At 40.3% G+C, this 9,561-nt stretch overlaps 1 long non-coding RNA gene across 1 annotated transcript; it reads right to left on the bottom strand.

Moving 5' to 3' along the window:
* Positions 1-6,315: 6,315 nt before the first annotated feature.
* On the bottom strand, positions 6,316-7,017 carry LOC144706676 (uncharacterized). Its single transcript, XR_013582296.1, has 2 exons — positions 6,943-7,017; positions 6,316-6,765 (listed from the first exon to the last, which is right to left on the bottom strand). It is a non-coding gene; the product is annotated as an uncharacterized LOC144706676 (long non-coding RNA).
* Between the last annotated feature and the right edge of the window lie 2,544 nt (positions 7,018-9,561).

The following is a 9,561-nucleotide window of genomic DNA, read 5'->3' as shown; positions in this document are numbered from 1 at the left end:
GTTCTAGCTAACTACGAATGGATGGTAACGGACGAGGGTATCGGCGGCGGCGGGTCGTCAACAAGTCCTCGGAGTGATCTCGACGAAGAAATGTTGACGACATCAAGCATTGGGAACTGAAAGTCTGGATTCTCCTAACTTCGTCCCGGAGTGATCTTGACGGGGCGAATGAAGATAACTGGAGGGTTTTGAGCCGGTCGTGGCGCTAAGTAGGCAGAGGAGACCGGGGGCGGGCAAGGCGACGGAGGGACCTGAGCTAGCAAGGATGACTCAAGGCGGCTAACGGGGTCGGCAATTGACGGTGGGTAAGGTCGAGACGACCAGGCCGGGCGAGGTGGCCAGGGAGCTGTGGCGGCCATGGAGGCTATCGGGGCCTTGGCGGCGGCGGAGGTCGTCAAGGCGGCATTGGCAGCCGCGACGCCTGAGGAGGCCGTGAAGACCATGGAGCTAGCTGTGGCGGCCATGGATGCGGTTTTCTCTGGAGGTGGATGCGCTGGCGGAGACGGCGGCGCCGGCGATGACGGCGGCGGCGCTCCGGCGAGGAGAAAGGAGCAAGAAACCCTAACGAACAATTCTTGATGGCATTTTCGTAATTTTGCTGAACTTCCAAAAAATCACAAGAAATTCTAAAATACTCCTAAAAATGCCTAACTACTCAAGGGGGCTACATTGAGAAAATCCTTTTCAATTTCACCCACTTTATTACAAAGGGCAAACTTCCTTTTATAGGGAATAATTATGCCCAAATCTGTTAGGGGAGATACAAACAAACAAAACAAAACAACCAACAAACAACAGAAAAAGATATTTTCCTTGAGGCATGATGGTCCCCCATCAGAAATATTTTCTCGTGTCTTTCTGGCAAGGATATCAAATGAAACATAGCCATGAGAGATAATTTTCTAGTGCTACCAATCATGTATCAAAATTTAACTTATACCAAAAGTTCTAGACCAAACTTTCCACTGCACGCTGCTGCCCGCCTACACAACAGACCACATTTATGACTGAAATAATGGTCGTGTCCACAATAGCCACCCACAAATTGCACAACAGGGTTGAGTTGGTTGCTGTTGAGTCAACTTGGCTGAGCCACCAAACCAAACTACACCAAACCAAACCTAACTCAAAGAATATATTTTAACTGCTTTTAGCTGTATTTTCACTTTAAAAAATCTTAGAAAACCTATAAATTCAGATAAATTCTCTAAAATAATATAAAGTATTTTTTACTAATATTTAAATTAGTTTTGACTTCCTACGTTCCATTTTATTGAACATAACTCTTACTAACTCTGTCTCAGTAAGGAAATTATTATAAATATTTTTTCTTAAATTAGAACCTATAACCATTTTATCCCAATATTCTTGTACATCAACCATTAAGAACGAAACAAAAAACATAGGAAATAAATATGAGATTGAACCAGCGATAGAAATTGCGAAGAAATATCGAGGGTTGAAATATAATAATTAATGCTATTTTTGGAATTTGGAATTCAGAAGAAATGTGTTCAACTTAAAATACCAGAAACCAAAATTTTAAGAATATGAAATAAATGAGGAGAACTGATATTGAAATAAGTTAGATGCAATATTGAAAGACCTTGTGATTTAGTTATTCAGTACATCTTATTTGTTTAAAATTTCTATGTATATATTTTAATTGGGATATAAAGTTAATGGTATGATAGAAAAATATTGAGAACGAGAAAGTTTTTATATGAAGATAAGTTTTTATTGAAATTATCACTTTAAAAATGAGATTGAGATATTGGGGCATTGCGACAGGACCCCAAGTAGAGATGTTTTGGGGGTTAAAGTGAGATATATAGAGATCTCACTAATTTGGTCACAACAGAGTGAGCTTGGTCAATTGAGATTTCATTGATTAATACCGTAATAAAAGGTATATTATATATTTTGGTATCATTACTTGTCGAATTATCTCCAATTACAAGTATTGGAAAAATAGATAAACTATAAAAAGTGAGATGGAGTAGAAGACAGTGAAAGTTTAGAAAACTAGTTAATTGGAATCGAACAATCACATATTATATACAATCAAAAACATCTGAAGATTATTTGGTATAAGTATCTTTCATATTATCATAATTTTAGTGAAAAATACACCTGATGAGTTGATAGGTTCATTTTATAATTTCTGCATTTTCCATTATGAACATAACTTAGAACTGAATATCTAATATGTACAGAATCATGAAATCATGTATGGTTTGATAATATGACCATAAAAAGCACAACATCATGAGAATAAATAAAGAAGAAGTAAGAAACACAGGTAAAAGTGGCTGGTAGTGCAGTGCTGTGGCCAACGGCTAGTAGGCAGCTAGCACCCATAGACACGGCCTGTGAGCACTACACTCAAGCTAGGCCGTGGCTGAATTTAAGTATCTTCTACCAGCAAATGCTTGGGTTGAAGCAGGCACATCGCCATTGAGGAGGCACAAGAAGGGGCCAATAGGCCCACGTAGCAAGCCCATAGTCGATCAGGGAGCTAGCGCATGCAAGACAAGTTACATTTTTTATTCCAAAATGTATACGATTTTCAATTTGTACAAGTGTTCTGAATTTTAAACTTTCTGATATGGGATTAGCCTGTAATTCTTTGACGTTTCATCCTGAGCTGGCCTGAAGAAGACAAGAAGACAAAATCATGGCCCATGGGACACATTCTTTTTTCTTTTTTTGACAAAACACAGTGCCAGGTACAACCAACCCAAGGATAGTGCCTGTAGACCGATCCAGCAGTACCCTGGAAGCCACCCATGGTGGTTTTATATATTAAGTTGAGTGTTAATAAACATTTATAGGTGTGGAGAGAGCGTAAATATCCCAATTACACAAGTACACAACTCGCCCACACCCATGGTGAAAAAAAAGAAAATATACAAGAGATGATACCGAGGCTGCTCTTGGAGAAGACCGCAGTCTTCCACGTCATGAATGTGTCCCTCAGAGCTGGTGATACATGGAGTATGAAGGTCCTCATGCTATCTTCCACTGTGAGCGTGGAAGTGCGCTGAGGGACATCAGTTTGGCAGGAGGTCGGTTTGGCATGGCCCACTATCTAAACGATATCTGATTTAAAAAGTGACTAGGCTTCGAGCTGACCCAGGCTGAAGGCAATGTTATAATTTTCCACTCATTACGAATATCAATATAATCACAAATCTTGATCTTGTTCAAGAATATTGGATAGTCGAGATATTTTGATATTTATCTCAGATCAATGCATATATTTTAATTGTGCAAAGCTCAGAATCGGCTTTTGATTCAATTATCTTAGAACAATCTGATTGAGCCACTTCATTGAACACCTTCTATTAATTAATAATACCATTATTTTTGATTACTTTCCCTTCAATTTTAAATTCCAAAATACCATAAATAACTCCATAACTAAATGAATCTATATGCATCTCATTCTATTAAGATAGTCTACCTTTTTTACTTGATTTACATAATTAAGCATTAATCCCTTCTTTTTACTCTTCTCACCCTTTACTCTTTTATTCTCTACTCAATTTCTATTTTATCTTATTAAAAATAGAATATTACTTTACACTATCTCATCAGACCTCTTACCAAACAATATTCTCTTCACACATCTCCAGTTCCTATGACTTATAGATAATTCAAGTACACTATTCCTCTCCAAAAATAGTATTCACAATATTATCATTTCTCTCCCCTATCTCTTTATATTCTGAAGTGGTAAACCATTATGCCCATCTCATAAATATGTAAACTAATTATATTTTTTTATTATTCTTATTTTCCTTTTATATAACTATATACTTATCATCTTTCCCACTAAAATGAAGAGTATTCCCATTATTTTCTTACTATCATCTTTCCCACTAAAATTGCTCTAATAAATTTTATTCGATTAAAACAAATTAAGAGTACAATGACATTAAATTAAACACCTCATTTTTATTTTATCAAATATCTTCTCTGAAAATTAAACATGATTTAAAAATGGAATTAGATATAAGGTAAAATATTTTATTTTTATTCTTAGATGATTTTTAATCTGATAGAATTTTAGTATAATTTGATGCGTGAATATTTTTCAAAAGGTATCACCACACATGGAGCCTAGATGGTTCACAAAGAGTATTAAAACTCAATCGCATCCATGGAACCTTTTTCAGATGAGATGGGAGGATAAATCTCTAATAACATACAATTTTGATTTTTAATTTGATAAGTGTAAACATTAATTTACATGTTGAGGGTTAGTTGACATAGTTTGATTGGGAATCATCAATAAGTTTCTGGGGAATGGATTGTACCCTTTAATAAGAGTAAATAATGGGAGTCTGTATACCTATTTTTATTATCTTTAGTATTTTTCAACATATTATCTTTATAAAAATTTTAGATACCTATTTGAGTCCTACCCTATTGGGTATTTATTAGAATAAAACAGAAAAGATCATTATCCGTGTGCAAGATAAATGTGAAATACCTTTAACATGTCATATACTAAGTCAATTAGATATTATATACTTTGATAAACATTTACTTGATTATTCCAGTATATAAAAATATAACTTAGGCCTCAATAAAAATCACATACACTCAACGGAGTGACTTTAAAACATGTATATGAATTTACATACTATGTAACATGAACTAACTTTTAAATAGAATAAGAGAATATTGAATATATAAGTTTGTAACTAATTCCATGTTGAACACAATGGGATGATAATATTTAGCAAAATCTGAAAAAATGCATTTATACTTGAGTGTTCCCACTTATTTTTAGTGTTTACATGCAATATTCACCATTTAGATTTAATTTTCTTAATAAATATTTCTATATTTTATTAATTTCTGGACAAAACTCAATTGACTACTTAGATTCAAGTAAAATTTTTGTCACATCTTCTTTGACTTTTTAATTGAACTAACAGGCTTAGGTAAAGGAAAATGATATTTCTGAATGAAAAGTGGAGAAAACTTGAAGCTTTATTTATGGCCTATACCTGAAAAAGGGTCCAATACACAAGATGACCATTTAGGAGTTCATCTAGGCCCTTTGAAATATGTTTCAAATAAATGAAATGCTTGTGGAAAAAAAATATAAATAAACTTTTGAAATAGATTTTACCATTTAAATTTGGAAATTTGGAAATTTGGAAATCAGGAATGTGGATCAAATCTGTACATCAACTAACCTGAGCCCTTTAAAACCGAGGAATTAAATCCAAAGGATGGGAGAGATAGATGACAACTCTTTCTCTCTCATATTAGATTTCAGCTCCAAGAACCTTTTGAAAAGCCCAGTTCATCAGATTTCTTTGATCCATTATTTTTATGGAACAGTGTACGAGAGATATTTAAATTTCAATAAATATTCTTGGCAAAAAGTCACTCATCTTTGATAAGCCAAAATATTGTGTATTTATCATGCCATTAGAGTTTAGACCTATTTATTTTTATAAACTTTGTCATTAGAGTTTAGACCTATTTATATTTATAGATTCCCCCTTTTCCAATACAAAGAATATAATGAGAAAGGGGTCAATCTGAAGAAGGCATTAAGCGACCAATATAAATTGATATTTTTCTTAAATATACTTTTTTTAAAAGAGAAGGAAATACATGTTTATCTGCATTTTAAAAGGATTTTTAGAATGTAGAATTGACGGGGAACATAAATGAAGTTTTGAAATGAAAAATTTAGGAGAATTAAAAGGTGTATGTAATTGAAGTCTGGAACAATGAAAATCCAAATCTAGAGCGTGAAAATAAATAAATCAGTACATATAGAGAAAGTAGATAAAAATTATAGAATATAATTTTTTAGAGGGAATAGAAACATATCTAGGAATGAAAGATACGGATGGAAATAAGTAATATGATAAAATCAGTTTTTTGGTATTTAAACTTTGATCTTGAATGAAATGGAATGCTACTAATCCAGACAATTTTCCAAGGGCATGCACATGCTGCCCATGCCGTGGTGTTTTGGAGATCTAAAATTCACAATCGGATGAAATCCAGATTGAATTTAAAGAACAGATAATTAGATCTAAAAAATTCACAATGATCAATAGATCTAAAGTTCACAATCAGTCTAAAGCTGCCGTCTTCTGAATTAACGTCTACGAATACACAATCGAGAATCTTGTATTCGAAGATCGAATATGAAATCAAAAGTCTAAAATCTATTTTGAATTTAGAAACTCTTCGAAAGCTACGGAAATCTGTGCTCGAAAATCAAAAATCAATTGTGTATTGGATTCATGATTTTCGATTTTCTTAGATTACCGTAGATTTTTGAATTATTGTAGACACCACCAAATCCAATCCAATGATCCAACGAAGAACAAAAGATAGAACAGGGAAGAAAAAATAAAAAAAAAAACGCCAACAATTCCAAGAACAGGATTGCACTCACCAATCGAGTCGATGCAGGCCTGAATCTCTTCTCTCCAGGCCTCCGAGGCCGGCTCCCTGGCGGCCTTGAGAACAGTCTATAATATGATAATTACTCAGCAGCAGCTTCTCTCCGCCGGGGGTGACGCCCCTTGTGCACTGCACTCTATCTTCCTCCAGACTGCACCTCAGCACCGATTCTGACCTTGTTGCTCTCTATTCGCAGTCCGAGCACCTCGCTCGCCAAAGTCAAACTCTTCTCCTCCACCTTCCCGTTCTTCTTCTCTCGAGCCTTCTCGAGCTCCCAAACTGCTCCCCCCAATGGCAGCCTTCTCGAGCTTGGCCTCGCTAGATAGAACAGTAAAAAAAAACGCCAACAACTCCAACCACTCGCTTCAACAGAACTCCCAAACAGCTCACCGGAAAATAAAAAACCACCAAATCCAATCCAATGATCCAACGAAGAACAAAAGATAGAACAGGGAAAAAAAATGCCAACCATTCCAAGGACAGCATCGCACTCACCAAGCAAGTCGATGCAGGCCTGAATGTCTTCTCTCCAGGCCTTCGTGACATGCTCCGTGGTGACTTCGAGAACAACCTCCTTTTTTAAAAAAAAAATAAAAATAAAGAGGGTCACCCAGAAAAGGGACCCCCCGTTGCCATTGAAATAATGACTTAGAATACAAGTCATGCATTACAAGGGGAACGAAATCAAGGTGCCACAGCCACCTCTCTGCCAAAAATTTGCCAGTCCCCTAGCGTCGTGCAAAATAGCATCGACGGAGGGAGGCCTCCCCTTGAAGGTGACTTCATTTCGGTGTAGCCAGATCGCCCACAGGTGGGCGAAGATCCGTTGCCACTCCGACTCCCGGAGGAACAGCCCACCGCTGATGGAATTCCAAAAAGCCTCTTCAGTAGCGGGGTCAACGCTACCCACCCCGGCCGCCTGCCACACAGCCTGGGCCGTCGGGCATCGGAAGAACAGGTGGCCACAGTCTTCCACCGCCCCGGAGCATAGAACACATTCGGCGGTATTCCCCGGGTACCAGCGTTGTCGGAGCTGTCGCGTCACCAGTCTTCGCCGCAGGAGAAGCCAGCCGAAGATTTTCACCTTCAGCGGGATTCTCCGCCTCCACAATAGTCGACTTCGGGGTATGATGGAGCGACCTGTTGGACTTCCCTGTCCCCGCAGAATGCGGTATGCAGCTTTGGCCGAAAAACTGGCTCCCCGCCACTCCCAGGTGTCCCACGCCCCTTCTTGCGGCTGCAAAGGGGCAATCAGCTGCTGTAACTGGAGGAAGTATTCCATTCGTTGCTCGGAAAGTTGGGCAGGTAATGTTGGACACCACGTGTTGTCCCACATCACCCAAACCGGGGCACTGGGGGCGGGCGAGAGACCATATAAGCGAGGGAATAGGTCTCGCAGGGGCCCAAGACCGGTCCAATCGTCCAACCAGAATCTGAGGCTGGTCCCATCCCCTAGCTTCGGCCGAAAGAGAGGATGAACCTTGACAAAGACCCCCCTCAGCCCCCCCTAATGAAAGCAGAATCCCCTCGGAGGGGTGTAGCCCATTGCTCCCAGTCCATTCCCCTTCCGTAGCTGTCGTGCAGGACCGCCGTGACCTGATCTGATGGAGGCTGCATCAGTTGACGTACCCATTTGATCAGCATAGCCATGTTGGTGTGCTGAAGGTGCCTGACACCGAGGCCTCCCTGTGACGTGGGGAGACATACAATGTTCCAATCGATGAGGGCCACGCCCCTTGATTCCCCTTGACTAGGCCTGCTCCAAAAGAATCACTGCATGCAGCTTTCAAGCCATCTACGAACGCTCACCGACATCCTGAAGACTGACATGAAATGTAGAGGAATCGCGGCTAGCACAGCCTTCACCAAGACCAGTCTCCCTCCTCGAGACAGAAGACGACCCCGCCAGCCTCCCAGCCGCTGTTCAACCCTATCCACCACCGGTTGCCATTCCCGCGTTCCAACTCGGCCATCAGTGAGAGGCAAGCCCAAGTACCGAATGGGTAAGGAGCCAATCGGCGTAGATAGAATTTGGGAGCACTGACTCAAAATCATCTGGAGATAGCCCGATACCGACGAGTGTAGACTTGGCCCTATTCAGTTTGAGTCCGGAGAAATCTGAGAAGATGTCCAGCAAGATCGAGAGATTCTCAGCCTCCTCCACCGATCCCTCGATGAAAAAAGTAGTGTCGTCGGCATGCTGAAGAAGTGGGATCCCGCTTGGCCAGCCAGGGGTGTGGAAGCCTCTGAGCAGCCCCCTTGCACACAGCCGTTCCGTGCACCGCGTCGAAGTGTCCGCCGCCAATATAAATAAAAGCGGTGCCAATGGACACCCTTGTCGGATTCCCCTTTGGGGGTGGATCCAGCCCCCTTGAGGCCGGCCATTGACTAGGACTGCAAAAGTGCTGGTCGCTACACAGAGCTTCACCCACTGCACCCAAACCTCAGGGAAACCACGCATGCGCAACACATTCCAGAGATATCGCCAGTCGAGTGTATCATATGCCTTAGCGAAGTCCACTTTCCACATAAATCCAGTGGTGCCTGTCCGCCTCCAGGCCGCCAGGATTTCCTCTGCCACAACCACACTCTCCTCCATGTGTCTGCCCGGGACAAAAGCAGACTGTAGGGGGCTCACTAAGTTGCCGATTACCTCGCGGAGTCTGTTGGCGAGTACCTTGGCGATGATCAGATATATCGAATTCGAGAGAGAGATGGGCCTGAATTCGAGAACAACCTCCTTCCTCAGCAGCGCCTTCTCTCCGCCGCGGGGATGCCCCCTCTGCACCACACTCTATCTTCCTCCGCACCACATCGCACCGCACCATACCGGCCTCCAAACTCCTCATCCTTGCAGATTCCATCAACAAAACTCCAGCTTTTCCACCAAGAAGCTCAATCATCTTTCCAATTGTCATCCGACTGCAAATCAAAAGTTCAAAGAGTCTTATAAATTTATGATCATCTCAACTTTTGAAGGGTAGATGGTTCATCCATAAAACAAACTTCTTGTACCAGTAAATTCATCATAATGATACCAGACTACATTAATGAGTAGTACTGACTGATATGTCTAAGTAGAACCCAATGGAATAGATGGCTGAAAACCAATTA

The sequence above is a fragment of the Wolffia australiana genome, chromosome 8 (assembly GCF_029677425.1).
Source record: "Wolffia australiana isolate 7733 chromosome 8, ASM2967742v1".
Lineage (NCBI taxonomy): Eukaryota > Viridiplantae > Streptophyta > Magnoliopsida > Alismatales > Araceae > Wolffia > Wolffia australiana.
Note: the sequence above shows the minus strand (reverse complement) of the source record. Positions and strands in the feature narration are given on the sequence as shown.